The following is a 17,511-nucleotide window of genomic DNA, read 5'->3' as shown; positions in this document are numbered from 1 at the left end:
ATCTGAGAGACAGTTTGTTACAATTTGTGTTCTTTTACATTTATTGAGGAGAGCTTTACTTCCAAGTATGTGGTCAATTTTGGAATAGGTGTGGTGTGGTGCTGAAAAAAATGTATATTCTGTTGATTTGGGGTGGAGAGTTCTGTAGATGTCTATTAGGTCCACTTGGTGCAGAGCTGAGTTCAATTCCTGGGTATCCTTGTTGACTTTCTGTCTCGTTGATCTGTCTAATGTTGATAGTGGGGTGTTAAAGTCCCCTATTATTAATGTGTGGGAGTCTAAGTCTCTTTGTAGGTCACTCAGGACTTGCTTTATGAATCTGGGTGCTCCTGTATTGAGTGCATATATATTTAGGATAGTTAGCTCTTCTTGTTGAATTAATCCCTTTACCATTATGTAATGGCCTTCTTTGTCTCTTTTGATCTTTGTTGGTTTAAAGTCTGTTTTATCAGAGACTAGGATTGCAACCCCTGCCTTTTATTGTTTTCCATTTGCTTGGTAGATCTTCCTCCATCCTTTTATTTTGAGCCTATGTGAGTCTCTGCACGTGAGATGGGTTTCCTGAATACAGCACACTGATGGGTCTTGAGTCTTTATCCACTTTGCCAGTCTGTGTCTTTTAATTGGAGCATTTAGTCCATTTACATTTAAAGTTAATATTGTTATGTGTGAATTTGATCCTGTCATTATGATGTTAGCTGGATATTTTGCTCATTAGTTGATGCAGTCTCTTCCTAGTCTCGATGGTCTTTACATTTCGGTATGATTTTGCAGTGGCTGGTACCGGTTGTGCCTTTCCATGTTTAGCGCTTCCTTCAGGAGCTCTTTTAGGGCAGGCCTGGTGGTGACAAAATCTCTCAGCATTTGCTTGTCTGTAAAGTATTTTATTTCTCCTTCACTTATGAAGCTTAGTTTGGCAGGATATGAAATTCTGGGTTGAAAATTCTTTTCTTTAAGAATGTTGAATATTGGCCCCCACTCTCTTCTGGCTTGTAGGGTTTCTGCCGAGAGATCCGCTGTTAGTCTGATGGGCTTCCCTTTGATGGTAACCCGACCTTTCTCTCTGGCTGCCCTTAACATTTTTTCCTTCATTTCAACTTTGGTGAATCTGACAATTATGTGTCTTGGAGTTGCTCTTCTCGAGGAGTATCTTTGTGGCGTTCTCTGTATTTCCTGAATCTGAATGTTGGCCTGCCTTGCTAGATTGGGGAAGTTCTCCTGGATAATATCCTGCAGAGTGTTTGCCAACTTGGTTCCATTCTCCCCGTCACTTTCAGGTACACCAATCAGACGTAGATTTGGTCTTTTCACATAGTCCCACATTTCTTGGAGGCTTTGCTCGTTTCTTTTTATTCTTTTTTCTCTAAACTTCCCTTCTCGCTTCATTTCATTCATTTCATCTTCCAGGGCTGATACCCTTTCTTCCATTTGATCGCATCGGCTCCTGAGGCTTCTGCATTCTTCACGTAGTTCTCGAGCCTTGGTTTTCAGCTCCATCAGCTCCTTTAAGCACTTCTCTGTATTGGTTATTCTAGTTATACATTCTTCTAAATTTTTTTCAAAGTTTTCAACTTCTTTGCCTTTGGTTTGAATATCCTCCCGTAGCTCGGAGTAATTTGATCGTCTGAAGCCTTCTTCTCTCAGCTCGTCAAAGTCATTCTCCGTCCAGCTTTGTTCCGTTGCTGGTGAAGAACTGCGTTCCTTTGGAGGAGGAGAGGTACTCTGGTTTTTAGAGTTTCCAGTTTTTCTGCTCTGTTTTTTCCCCATCTTTGTGGTTTTATCTACTTTTGGTCTTTGATGATGGTGATGTACAGATGGGTTTTTGGTGTGGATGTCCTTTCTGTTAGTTTTCCTTCTAACAGACAGAACCCTCAGCTGCAGGTCTGTTGGAGTACCTGGCCGGCCGTGTGAGGTGTCAGTCTGCCCCTGCTGGGGGGTGCCTCCCAGTTAGGCTGCTCAGGGGTCAGGGGTCAGGGACCCACTTGAGGAGGCAGTCTGCCCATTCTCAGATCTCCAGCTGCGTGCTGGGAGAACCACTGCTCTCTTCAAAGCTGTCAGACAGGGACATTTAAGTCTGCAGAGGTTACTGCTGTCTTTTTGTTTGTCTGTGCCCTGCCCCCAGAGGTGGAGCCTACAGAGGCAGGCAGGCCTCCTTGAGCTGTGGTGGGCTCCACCCAGTTCAAGCTTCCTGGCTGCTTTGTTTACCTAAGCGAGCCCGGGCAATGGCGGGCGCCCCTCCCCCAGCCTCGCTGCCGACTTGCTGTTTGATCTCAGACTGCTGTGCTAGCAATCAGCGAGACTCCGTGGGCGTAGGACCCTGTGAGCCAGGTGCGGGCTATACTCTCCTGGGGCACCGTTTCCTAAGCCCGTCGGAAAAGCACAGTATTCGGGTGGGAGTGGCCCGATTTTCCAGGTGCCCTCTGTCACCCCTGGAAAGGGAACTCCCTGACCCCTTGCGCTTCCCGAGTGAGGCAATGCCTCGCCCCTGCTTCGGCTGGCGCACGGTGCGCTCACCCACTGACCTGCGCCCACTGTCTGGCACTCCCTAGTGAGATGAACATGGTACCTCAGATGGAAATGCAGAAATCACCCGTCTTCTGCGTCGCTCGCGCTGGGAGCTGTAGACCGGAGCTGTTCCTATTCGGCCATCTTGGCTCCTCTCCACATAAATTCTTTTTCAAGTGTTCCTCTTTGTGCCGGATTTTCTTCTTTTATGAACTGTGAAAAATTGAGAATGACCATAATGTCAAAAAATACCATTTAGAAAGAATGGGAACAACCATTCTGTCCCCAAATACTGACTGAGAAATTACTGATTATCACAAAAAGGAACATAATGTAGCCTGCGAAGATCATGTTTTACAAGAATATCTAAGGATATTCTTATATTTACTGTACATGAAAAAGAAAGACCTGGATTACAGTATGACCCCATTTTACTATGTTTGTCTGCATTTATTTAACATGCAAATTTCATTAATCTCTTACTTTGTTGAGGGCTCAATGATGAGAGTTGGGAATACAGCAGTAAACAATACAGTGTCTTCCTTCAAAGATCACATGGACACATGCATGCCAAAAATTACAGGCCGAGCCAGATGGCTAACAGTGATTATCTGGTTGATGACATTTTGGTATCTTTATTTCCATTTTTGGACTCATCTATAGTTTCCAGAATTCTATGGGGAGCATGTATCAATTCACATTCAGACTAAAGCATAAACACAGTTTTGTATCATGTCACTCATTTTACTCTACACATAGATGAGGCAAGACCCTACCAGAATGAATGTGGTTTCCTTAGGCAGCTCGAGAAATCAGTCTCATTATATCGTAGTGTTCATGATAGTCTTCATAACATGCTGCTAAGTCTCTAGACCAAGGAAGGAAACTAATGAAAGAGAGTACACTATTTTCTGGTATTTCCATTTTGTAATTAAGAGAGGCATTATTTTAAAACTTAGTCGAATATCAGCAGGGAGAATTTATGACAAAAATAGGAGAACCTTCTATACCTACTGTATTACTAATGCTTAGCTATTGAGAATTTGTATAAAATTACTTAATTCAACATCTATTCAATAAAGTGCAACACTGCGTGAGATCTATCATTTTTAATTATGCTAAAAATTCCATTTAAAGATGTCACTAAATGGTTTAAATAACAGTTTATAATTATCATTGCAAAGTCTTTTTTATTCCATTAGGTTTCTAGGTGTAATGAATAATTCAAAAAAAATCACTGTCAAATTTAAGTTAACATCGTATAAAATAAGACTTCTATATTCTTATAAGCTTCACATTAAGAATAATTTATTATTTAGTATGCCCTTGATAGTGAGAAGGTTAATTTTTGTTAGGCCTTTATAGATGAATAGAAGTTCAAGTTAATATTGAAAGATTTGACAGGAACTTCCTGCTGCTTTTTTTGTTGTGAATTAGGCCATAATTTTAATGATCAAATTTTGCTACATACTTAAATAGGTATCAAAATTAATCTACAGAGAAAACAACTCACTTGAAGGGCCGGGCGCGGTGGCTCATGCCTGTAATCCCAGCACTTCGGGAGACCGAGGCAGGGGGATCACGAGGTCAGGAGTTCAAGACCAGCCCGACCAATATGGTGAAACCCCATCTCTACTAAAAATACAAAAATAAGCAGGGCATGGTGGCAGGCATCTGTAATCCTAGCTACTCAGGAGGCTGAGACAGGAGAATCACTTGAACCTGGGTGGCAGTGGTTGCAGTGAGCCAAGATCACACCTGGGCGACAGAGATTCCATCTCAAAAAAAAAAAAAAGGAAAGAAAACAACACACTTGAAATAGCCCAAGGAAATTTAAATTTCTACTGGCAATATGTCATTTAAGACTTACTCATAGAAACAAGGTAATTGATGTATGCCATTGTCTTCACTTTAGTGATTTTGGATTTGATAGGCAGAAAATAATTCACATAATAGATCTTATTTGTAACACTCAAGTTTTTCTATTTCATTCACTTTTAGCAAATGTAATTTGTATACTTTGAATTTGTTTACTCTTTCAACTGAAATTCATTTGTAATTGTTTTTCAAAAGTAAAAAGGGATGAATTTGGAGCCTGGGAATGCTAAAGAAACTTATTGCAAGATAGCTTTAGGTTTCAATAGCTTGAAATGTTGCCTTTGTATCAGAGGCATAACATTTGAGTCTTGAATGTGATGGAGAATATCAGAACACTAACTAGTTTTTAATGTAGTGGCTATTCATGTACCTTTAAAGAGCAACAACTTTACATGTATATACATATGTATATGTATATAGTATCTATATGATGTATATAGTATCTATATACATATATTTTTATGCCTTTTGTGAAAACTGCCATTTATATACTATATACTGCACTATATATACATAGTATTTATTGGAAAACCAGTATTTGTCAAAAAGCTAAAAACCAGAAATGAATTCAGATGAGTTTAGGGACCTTTGATTCCAAAGTTTCAGTCTCCATGAAAATTTTTTTAGCCAATAAATTTTACTGAATCATTACACGATTCATTTAAAAGGGTCTTTTGTTCATTCATTCAATGTATGTGCATGAATATATGCTATGTAACAATAATCCATAATCCACTATGATTATCAAGAACATATTGAGCATATCTGTGTGTGAGATTCTGGATAAGAAGGGAAACATCCATCAGACCAGGATGTTCTTGTAACAGAAAAGTCAGATGGACTCAAATATCTTATTGGCATTAATTGGCATTAACTTATCCTGTGATCTACTTTAAACGACTTCACATCCTTGGGCTGCCTTTCTTTAAACTCAAGTATATAGATGTTTTCCTTCTTTTAAAGCATAATTAAACACCTTTCTTCTGTAATGAACTTTTGTAAGAATTAAAGATGATGCTTCTATGGATTATAATATTTGTTCTTAATAAAATTAATATAATGCATTTTCATTAAGGACAGCAGAAAGCTCTCCTCAAGATTTTAGAAATCTTTATTTTCTTCTTTCAAATGCAAATGTATTTGGCCTTTAAGTTTCCTTCACAATTTAAATCAAAATAACAGAGATTATCTGCAATCTTGTCTTAAGTATCAGACTGCTTTTCTCTTATATTTAGGTTGGTGCAAAAGTAATTGCGGGTTTTCCCATTGCTTTTAATGGCACCAACCTAACAGTAGCACAAAGCAGCAAAATAAATATTTTATAGATGTGTATCATTATATTAGAGAAAAAACTTGGGTTAAAAGGATCGGTTTGCTTAATACAGATTTTATTTTAAATAAGCAAATTCAGAAGTATTCTAATTTAGTTTGATAGTTGCTCATTCTCTTTTCAATCATTCTTTACATATTTCTCACTACGCAAGAAAACTAATGAGACATGTCTCTACCCCCTTAACGTATTTATTTTGAATCTCTCATTCTCTCAAGTAAGTTACTGTCTTCTTTCATGACCTTTTCTTAGACAAGAGAGACTATTTGATTAAAATGAATCAGATTAAAACTCAGTGTGAGAAACTGTAATAATCTTTTCCAATTCTTATTCATTGCTTAGGTGTGAAATTCATCAGGTATTTGTCCTTGAAGTGGTTATTTGTAACATGGAAACTTTAGTAAAGAAATTAATTGAGAATATGTACAACTTTTCTCAAAATTATTATAAAGAAGGGAAAGATGTATTCATGTAGTACAAGGGAATGGTCTCTTTTTTTTTTTTTTTTTAATTTCACCAGTACAAATTATATCCCTAAGACTCTGGGGGCAACAGAGAGACTGATATTTACAAAAGTCTTCAGAGGCTGAAATCATTTTAAAATGTCAACATACTAGTAATAAGACATCCTCATTCTCCCTCTTCATTAGGTGTCTGGTGGGGGGTGGTGGGAAATGTAGCAGATTGTAGAGGGAAGTGTATTTGAGTTTTATTTTTTTAATGATTACACTTTTCCAGTAAGAAAGCAATAAAGAGTTTCAATAAAAGTGTAAAGGTTAAAGCCAATGGTAAGTCTGTTGACTTTCTTTTTGTTGTTGTTACTATTTGTGGCAAACGCTATTGGTTGGCTGGTCTGATAGCCATCCACAGCCCTTGCTCTCTAGTGACATTTCAGCCAGGGATGACCATGTAATACATTTCTGGGTCAGAGATAGGAGTTTGCCATCTGAGAGGTTTGCTTCCCTGATAAAATGAAAGAGATTAAGCTGGCACCCAGCTCTAACCTTCATGCCTTTTGTTCCTTCTCCTTTTCCCTGCTTGGGATGCAGAAGTTGGTAACTAGAGATACAGCATCACTTTACAATCATGAAACAGTATGGATGCATACACAACCTTCACCCTGAAGATAGTGAAGTATAATGGTTAACAATAGCCTGAATCCCTGATAGAGCCTTTGAGAAGCTGAGCTAACTTCCCACCTCTGGACTTTTTGTTCTGTATGAAAAATGAAATCCTGCTTGCTTAAACTTAAACTTGCTTTAAACTTGTTTTTGTTTTCTGTTATTTGCAGTGGAATCCATTCCTAATCAATTCACAATTTTAAACTCTTCTGTTATCTGCCATCAACTGAGACTTACGATGTGTCACGCACTGTGCTAAATATTTTACTTATAATAATTGATTTAATCCAAATGACAGCCATAAGGAAAGTAATATTTTGTTACAGATAATATGCTGGCATACAGGGTGGATGGACCCTGGATCCCAGTGTGACTAGATGGATTTATCAAATGAAGAAACTGAAGCTCAGAAATATTAAGCAACTGTGTACAACTAGTAAGTGGTAGTACTAGGATTCAAATGTCAGGTATATTGCCAAATTTCATGACTTTATGATTTTTGTGACTTACAAAAAGTTCATCTTTACTCGTATTTGATTTATTGTGAGGCTGGCATTCCTTTCAAATACATTTGTCGTTATTATTTATTTCACTCACTTTTAGGACATTTCTATTATTAAAAATGGGGCTTAACCTCATCCATTCTTTCCTTTCTGTCATTTGTCATTTCTCCTTTGGTTAGGGGCTTCATTTTGTCTCTTTTATTGTGCAAAATAATTTTATAATTATAAAGTTAAACTTATCAATTATTTATCTTATATTTTCTGATGATTATATTCTACTTACATAATTCTTAGACTTCTAAGAAAAATATCTCTCCTAAATTGTATTTGAATGCTTTTACAGTTTATTTATTTATTTATTTATTTAGGGACAGAGTCTTGCTCTGTTGCTTCAGCTGGAGTGCAAAGTATGACCATAGCTTACTGCAGCCCTCTACCTCTTGGGCAATCCTCCTGCGTGAGCCTCCTGAGTAACAAGGATTATAGGTGGGTACAGATGGCTAATTTTTAAGATTTTTCATAAGATCTGGTTTTCCTCTGTTGTGTAGGCTGGTCTTGAATACCTGGCCTCTAGTGATGCTTCTACCTCCACCTCTCAAAGCACTAGGATTACAGGTGTGAGCCACTGCACCTGGCCTAATTCTCCCTTTAAATACTTGATCTGTATAGAATCTATTTTTGTGTGAGATGTGAGGTAAGACTATAACTTTCCCAGCTCATTAGAATGCCCCCACTGTCACGTGCAAGAACAAACAAAAAAAACCCTGCACACTCTGTCCATAACTAAACTTTCTGTTCCTTTCTATTGATCTCTTGTGATAAAGAATATCTCTCTCATAACCAAAGTCAGCACCATAATTAATAGAGAATTGCAGAAAGCATTTCTGTGATATTTAAGAAAAATATTACAATGCATAATTCTTCTTTAGCTACTTAAAATTCTGGAGGATATAGTCAATGCTTTAGTTATGTAGCAGATCTATTTATTAGTATACATATAGGGAAAGAAAACACAAAATTAAAATATTTGCAATTTCTATGATGTTAGAAAACCCAAGTGTAAACTGAGAAGCTATGAGAATTAATCAAAACAACTCAGTAAATTGGCAGAACAAAATTTAATTAATCCAAAATCATGAGCTTTCTTAAATATCAGTGAGCCAAATAATCTTTTGAGATTATAATTTATGTTTGTTCTATGTTTTTGTTCCTTTATCTTTCTTCTACCCCTACTCACAATTTAAGTAGGTCTCAGTTCTGCATTTCATTTCCACAGGGAAGGTTTGGCTAAACAGGAGGCAAAAATGACCTACATGATGTTCTGGCTTCCTTTTGTCTACAGACGTTTAAATAATACTGAGGAGAATGAAGAGGGCTTATGGGAAAGGGAAAAGGGATATGAGGGGTGTGTGGTAGAGTCCAGATAGATGTACATAGTTAAGATAATGCAGGTTTACATATAGGAAGTTATAGTCTGGCTTCTTACCCCGCCCTTTTTTTTTTAGATGGAGTCTCACTTTGTCGCCCAGGCTGGAGTGCAGTGGTGCAATCTCGGCTCACTGCAACCTCCGCCTCCCAAGTTCAAGCGATTCTCCTGCCTCAGCCTCCTGAGTAGCTAGGATTACAGGTGTGTGCCACCACGCCCAAATAATTTTTGTATTTTTAGTAGAGACCGAATTTCACCATGTTGGTCAGGTTGATCTTGAAATCCTGACCTCGTGATCTGCCCGCCTCGGCCTCCCAAAGTGCTGAGATTACAGGCGTTGAGCCACCGTGCCAGGCCTTCTTAACCCTTTTGTGTGTTCTGCATTGGAAGTTAGGATGAAGATCTTAAAAATGCCCATGTCGCGCCGGCTCCCTAAGAATGGAGCAGGCCAGTGGCTTATGATGCTGCCCTGAGGCTATCGTGTACCAGAAGGGATGTGAATTCTTTGCCCCCTTTCAGACACATTTCTACCACATTTTCATGAACTGCTCTTGAAGACCTAAGAGAAACTCATAATATAAGTTTATGTGATTGTTTTCTATATAGTGAATTTTGTTCTCTACTTAAAACAGTTATTAATATAACTACTTAAACATTTAAGTCGTATAGGATAACAAAAAAAGAAAGAGAAAGGAAAAATGGAATAGACTTTTTAAATGTGCTAAACAATCTACAATGCAATATTTTTTCTTCAGTTTTATACTTAGAAATTTTTAAATACAAACTTGTGCTTCTTATAGTTAATATTTCAGTTACGAGCCCATATTCATTAAAAATGTAGATAGAAAGAATGGGGCTTCCTTATCTTCTTTATTTCCTAAGAGAAAGCTTGAGTGGGCCTTTGAAACTTAGTTTTTTCTTCTCCCATTTATAAATGTCAAGTTTCAGATACTGGTTAACTTAGAAGCTATTATAAGCACTTGCATATTTTTACTGCAATTTTCTGGACTGCCTGCAATGCTTCTATTAACAGCCTTAGGCAAACCCTTCTAAAACATATGTCTGTCAGGCCATGCCAGTTCATTTATTGAATCATGTAGTAATAAACATAAATTTTAGCATAATCTATGTAAAAGACATTGTCTGATTGATTCTACAAGAAAACTACAATGTTAATGATACATAATCTCATAATCCATTTAGGTAAACAAAATATAATCTTTTAGGAAGGGAAGAGATGACCATATTACACAATAGCGGTTCCAGTCTCCTTCAATCTGGTATTTGTGCAATTACTTCAGGTTCAGTTATTCCATCACTAACTCACTGAAAAAGCTGTGCTTTGCCTCCAGAGATTCTTTGTATTTAATTACCTATAAACCAACCATCTGTTTAACATGCAAGAATATATTCAAACTTCAGGATCATGCAACTATCTGAAGAAAATTGTCCTACTTTGTTGTCATTTTAATCTCTTTTGGTGAGTAGTTTAGTTCATTTGGCCATAAATCTAAAATTTATGTTTGAACTTCTTGAATCTTGTAGATCATCTTCTTGTTTTCCCTCTGGGTCTATTCCATCTATGATATACAATGCCTATAATTCTCTAGTTTTCTTTTTATATACATCATATATATGATACATATATAAGACATATATGTATATATACATATTCTAGTTATAGAATTCAGTGTGATCAAAGTGTTATTGACTCTCCATGAACAGAATGCAAGTGTTTAGGATCTGAACAAGAAGAAAAACACTCTGTGCATTTACAACAAGGAATTTAATGTAGGAATGGGTTATACGGGTGATGGAAGAAACTCAGATGCTAACTAGATGGCAGTGAGGCTATCTAAACCTTGGCCCACCCAAGCTTCCTCCAGATGTAGGCAGAAGGACAAAAGGAGGCAACCCGTGCCCTTGGGCTACTGCATGAAGGCTGGAGCCTCACGGGTTTTATGGCAGGAGCTAGGCCCTAGTGTGACGTTAGCTACTACCAAAGGCAGAAAGTTGAATACCTTGACTTCTCCCTTCCCCCTGCCTCTAATCTGCTGAGGGCAACTGGTGCCTGGAAAATGTAGACTAAAAGGACAGCCCCTTGCAAATAGAACAAAACTGAGAAGGACAAGGGCAGACATTACCAGAATAGGCATGCAGGCATACAATTCAAGTTGTTTACAGAAGTGGGGATGTGTTGCACTGAACTGTCTGCTCTGTTTCACTTGTCAGTCGCTTACTCTCACTGTACTCACCCTGTAAGACTGCAAGAAGGAGGCATGCAGTGATTATGGCAGAGCTTCCCATGGGCCTGAAATCAGAACAATTGTCTTCTTGACCCCATATTGCATCCTGTTGAACAAACCAAGACACATAGAAAATGATTTTATTTTCCACAGCTCATTTTTGGCAAAAACAATACATTGCCACTTTACCATGCTCTTCAGTGACAGCCACAGGGAATACTTTTGGACCATATGGTGGTAGAAAAAAATCCCTAATTAAGACATTTATTTATTTCTGTGCTTTGAAGTTCTTTTTTTTCTTCATAGTTTCGCTTACATGTAACACATGGAGGTGTTGAGCTGAAGTGAAAATACAGAGAATAAATGATTCTAAGAGTTGGGAACTTGAAAGCTGGGTACAAATCAAAGGTAAAAAGTCAGTAAACTGCAATTATTGTACTGCTATACAAGAATAATTATATAAATCTCAAAGAAATTGAAAACTTTAAGGCATGTACAATAACCATATTAACAACAATGGCATAAGATAGCCTTGCTGAAGCCTGGTCTTCAGGAAAGGATTCGGTATAGACATCAATTACAAGCAAGGTGCAGCTGGGCACAGTGGCTCATGCCAGTAATCCCAGCACTTTGGGAGGCTGAGGTGGGTGGATCACCTGAGGTCAGGAGTTCGAGACCAGCCTGGCCAACATGGCGAAACCCCGTCTCTACTAAAAATACAAAAATTATCTGGGCGTGCTGATGGGCGCCTGTAATCCCAGCTACTCAGGAGGCTAAGGTGGGAGAATTGCTTGAATCCAGGAGGTGGAGGTTGCAGCGAGCCGAGACCACGCCACTGCACTCCAGCCTGGCTGGTGAGCAAAACTCCATCTCAAAAAAAACCAAAACTAAAACCAAAAACAAAAAACAAGCAAGGTGTTTCATGGGGAGTGAGGACTTTCAATCATTAGAAGGTGATTTTAACCGAGAATTTTTATATCGTCTCTTCGCAAATGCAATTACAGAGTTACAAGGTAATTTTATGTTTGGCTTTATTATATTTCAGGTAATCAGCTTGCTACAGTTTATACTTTTTGTAGTTTAAGTACTCTTAGAGTCAGATATTTGTAAATTATAAGACTAGATTACAGAATAGATTTTAACTATTTTGATTTAAATAATACCCTGTGATTTTAAAAAGTATCTGTATTTTACATTAAAGATTTTGATTTATTTTTTCAGTAATGCACAGATGTTTCAAGGAAGAGGAAGAGACAACTATGTCTATAAATATGTAGTTAATTGCTGACAAATCTTTGAAAATTATATTATCTAAATATTGTTTTTATATTCAACTAATATTTGCAACTAAAATTGCTAATTTTTACCTTCAAATTTTATAGTTATTTGATAACTATGAATCATTAATTTTTAGCAAGAAACCCAGAAAATTAAGGTAATGTCTAATCATCCTTACTGAAAAAAATTGATAATTTTAACAGTGAGAGTGAGGATCTAGGAAGAACAGTCTTTCTTGAAAATAAATGCCTTAAATTTATAATTTCTGTGAGTTTCATGTTAGTTTTCATTTTACGACAAAGTTTTAAATAAAAAACTATACCAGTGGAGTGAGAGTTTTCTCCAAGGCTGTGAATGATCAATACCAAAACAACTTCTTGCAAAGTAAAGACTATAAGCAATTGTTATTGATTGGCACATGGAAAGAGGTAGTTTGGGTGGTAGGGGAAGGAGGCTTGAGAGAGGGATAGAGAAGAGCCACGCAATATCAAATAAGAGTTAGACAGATCTGTCTTCCTCCTCACACATACATCCCAAACTTCTGTGACTATTTTCAGAAAGGTAATTGCAAATCCAAGGAGAAACTGAACATTTGACACGGTTCAGTGTGACTTCCTAAAATCCTCACCTCTTTTGACTCCTTAGCCAAAAAAAAAAAAAAAAAAAAAAAAAAAGGTGAAGTTAGGATACAAGGAACTAGGAGTGAAGGATAACATTCTATTAATGTGTAAAGCTAACTCACTTGTAGCTGGGGATATTTTCTGATGGATATGGTCATTGTTGAGTAGGTAAGATTTTATTAGGTAGAAATAGAAATTCCAAGAGGAAATAATGTGAATTTTGATTCAGTTGTTCTATGGGTGGGCCTTGGATTCTGCAGTTAACAAGCTTTTAGAATGCCGATGGTGGTAGTTTGGACCACACTTGAAATATCAGGCTAGCAAGGCAGCAGCTTCCAGTTTCTGCATCATACAGAAACATATTCCCAAACCTATTAATCATTAGAATCACCAGCAGAAAATCATTATGTTCTCCTCCCATCTATTCTACAAACAGAAGCCAGGGCACACCTTTCACAATGTAAATCAGATTCTATCATTTGCCTGCTCAAAACTACCTTTTCATCACACTCATTACAATCAAAACTCTTTACAAAACTATATATGATCCAGTTGGGGCAACCTCTCTAATCTAGCATATTTTATTCTTCTCCAGATACACTGGCCCTCTTATTACAAGAATCAGCCTCTGCCAAATACCTTTGTCAAGGTTTATAAATTTGCTATTGTTTAGCCTGGAACACTTTCCTCAAATATCTGCATGATGGCTTCTTCACTCCATTGAGGTCTCTGCTCACATAGAAAATGTATTTTATTTTATTTCATTATTTAGAGATGAGGTCTTTCTCTGTTGCCCAGGCTGGAGTGCAGTGGCAAGATCATAGCTCACTGCAGCTTTGCACTTCTGGGCTCAAGCAATTGTCCCACGTCAGCTTCCTGAGTAGCTGGTACTACAGACACAAGCCACCATGCCTGGCTAATTTTTATAATTTTTTAAAGATGGGATCTCACTATGTTGCCCAGGCTGGTCACATAGCAACTTCTTTAGTGAGGTTTTTCTCCAATGACCCTGTCCAAAAACTGTTCCTGTCACTCTTTACCCCCCTTCTTCTGTTTTATTTATTTCATAATACTTATTAACCCGATATTATCTTTTATATTTGTGTATGTTTCTGTCTTCCTATTACACTAGAATTTCACCTCCTTAGGAATGGGGAATATATCTGTTTTGTTCACTGTTGCATTGTCAGAGTCTGGAAGAGTGTCCAGCACATAGGAGATGCTTAAAATAAACGTATGTTTAAGGAACAAAAAAAGAGGAACTTTATTTGAAAATGAATCAGCCAAACAAATAGGTGTTCTGTTTCTGATAATGGTGGAGTAGGTTATATTCCACTAATATCCTTCCCCCAGTGTCCTAGGTAACAATAATACAATCTGAAAGAAAAAAAAATTAAGGACTGGAGAATAACCAAAATCAGAAATTGATCCTTGACATAAGATCACAGCATTGATCTTGCTTTTCCATTCTAGTTTGTGTAGTACAGGGCAGCAAGGACTCAAGCAAAAAGCTACAGTGTTTTTTATTTGAGTTGCTAAGGGACAACCTAAGTGGCTGAGAATTTCCCTTCAGTAAGGAAAGAGTTACAGAGGAGGGAGCACCACAATATAAATATAAACTTTCCTTAATCCCTTGTTGACTATGTAAGTGTAAGTGAGAATCCAAGAAGCTCGGTGGAAATCAATAGCTGAAAGTTTAAAAGGCTTCCTAGAGATTTTAGCTACTGTCCACTACAAGGAAGACAAACATTTGGAGTGTGAGTCGTGACAAGTTAAAAGGGCTTGACAAATAATACCTTTGGTTTTCCATTGAAACACCATGCTTTCAGATTAAAGACTATAACACAGAATTTACTCTATGAGATCTGACCTAAGATATGGGAATAGGCCTGCTTTAATGATATGTAAAGCAAGCCTTCAGAAGTTTATGGTGAGCAGCCTGTAATTTAATTGCCTGGTATCAAAAAAAAAAAAAAAAAGAATACTACTCAGAGAACAATTAACAGAATCCAACATTTCCCCCAAGTATCATCCACAATATCTCACCTATAATAAACATCACAAAATATGCACAGTAAAACCATGACACTGGATCAGGAGGAAAAGTAGTCAACAGAGACAGACCAGCAGACCCAGAGAAAAATTGGGTGCTGGAGTCGGCAGACAACACCCTTAAAACCACCATTATAAATAAGAAAAAAATGGTCATAATGAGTAAACATAGAAATGCAAACTAGAAAAAAGAACAAAATGCAAATGCTAAAGCTAGAAATTAAAATATCTGAAAGAAAAATGTCACATGATATGCTTAACAGTTGATTAGAGATGGCAGAAGAAATAGTCAGTTGAACTTGAAGATGGATTAATATAAATTATCCAGTTTGAAGAACAAAGAGGAAAAAATACCTTGAAGAGGAGGAACAGAGCTTTAGAGATATGTGCGATAATATCAAGCTGTCTAATGTACATATACCTGTAATTCCAGCTAACAGGAAGAGAGAAAGAGGAAAAGAAATATATAATAAAAATATAATAGCCAAAATTCCCTAAATATGGTGGGGAATTTTTAAGGCTGAAAACAAACTTCAGGCTTTAAAACCTCCAAGAATTTCCAGTAGGAATAATGCATATGAAACCATAACATAATAAAACGGCTGATAACCCAAAACAAAAAGAAATGCTGAAGTAGTCAGAGGCATGTGTGGGGAGAAGGTAGGGGTAGGGTGATGCAATATTAGACACAGGAAAACAATGATTCAAAGATGATTGACTTCTCACCAAAAACACTGAAGGCCAGAAGACAATGGAACAAAGTCTTTAAAGTGTTGAAAATAAAATTATCTCAACTCAGAATTTTATCTCCAAAAATAATAACTTTCAAACAGAAAGACAAAACAAAGACTTTTCAAATAAAAGCTGATAATTTGCCATGAGCAGAACTTGCACTATAAGAAATGCTGAAGAATTTTCTTTAGGTTGAAGAAAAATAATGACTAAAGAACTCAGATCTTCAGGAAAGATTGAAGAGCAGAAGAAAAGATAAACATGTAAATGCATTTAAAATGATATCTTTTTTTCTCCCTTAATTTCTTTAAAAGACAACTGCATTTTTTGGTTTTAAATTGTATATTGACAAATTATAGTTGTATCTATTTATGGGGTTCAAAGTGATGTTATGATTTTTTAATACAGTGTGGAATGTTTGGGCTAATTAATGTATTAATCACCTCAAATATTTAACATTTTTGGTGATGAGAACATTAGAACTTTACTCTCTTAGCAATATTGAAATGTACAGCACTCAGTTATTAGCATATTCAGCATGCTATGTAACTGATATAAAAAATCAGATAAGGTTGTATCATGAGTTTTATAGTGTATATGGTTTTGACATCTATAACAATAATAGCACAGAAAATGGGAATAGATAGGATCATGGGGTTAAGCGCTAGCATTTAAGTCAGCTGGACAAAATATTAGCTCTAAGTGCTGTGATAACTTAAAGACGCATATGGTAATTATATGTAAATTACTAAAAGCAATCCACATAGGTGTAACTAAAAGCCAAAAATAAATAAATAAATAGGTTGGGCGCAGTGGCTCACATCTGTAATCCCAGTACCTTGGGAGGCTGAGACTGGAGAATTACTTGGGCCTAGGGGTTCAAGACCAGCCTGGGCAATATAGCAAAACACCATCTCTACAAGAAATTTAAAAAGTAGCACATGCCTGTAGTCTCAGCTACTCAGGAGGTTGAGGTGGGAGAATTGCTTGAGCCTGGGGGATCCATGCTGCAGTGAACCATAATTGCGCCTCTGCACTCCAGCCTGGGCAACAGAGTGAGACCTTGTCTCAATAAATAAATAAAGACTTAAAATGGACTGCTAATAATAAATAATTAACTAATTTAAAGGGGTGAAGAAAAGAAACCTGTGCATTTTGATATATGTAAAGTTTTACTATAATAAAACAAGGAAAAAAATACTCAAATGAACAGAAACAGACCTAGTGGAACCCAGAATACTGGGAATGGGATTTAGAAATTTATAACAATTCCCCCCCACCCACAATTGTGATGATCATCCATGTTTGAAACTATTAATGAAGATAGATCTTACCAACTTTCCTGTGGTTATGAAAAACACAAAGCCTCTTACAAGGCTCTTCTCTCCTTCATATAGACACATCACTCAATTGTGAGAGCAGCAGGAACCTCAGACTTGTCAGCTGGGGGAAGCTGGATGTGGCCTAATGGTCTGTAAGAACTATGTTATCAAAATGACAGCAGTTATGAAAGCCTTGGATAGTTTAAAGCTTGCTATTTTCTTTTTTATTCTTACATACTTCTTGCTAACTTTTATCTTCCTTCAATTTGTTTTTTATAGGCATCTGATGGAGAGAGAATTATCATAATCTGACACTTCCATTTTTATAGGAAAAGAGACTTGCATGGGGAGTATCAATGTCCTCTGTCAACTCAGACATTTATGGCCTAAGCACATTTGGCACCGAAGTTTTAAGGAGACAAGTCTGTGGTATATATAGCATTTCTGTAAATCCAGTGCTTTGAGGAAGATGGAGAATCTGTCAGAAATGTAGAGAGA

The sequence above is a fragment of the Pongo pygmaeus genome, chromosome 6 (genome assembly GCF_028885625.2).
Source record: "Pongo pygmaeus isolate AG05252 chromosome 6, NHGRI_mPonPyg2-v2.0_pri, whole genome shotgun sequence".
Classification (NCBI taxonomy): Eukaryota; Metazoa; Chordata; class Mammalia; order Primates; family Hominidae; genus Pongo; species Pongo pygmaeus.
Note: the sequence above shows the minus strand (reverse complement) of the source record.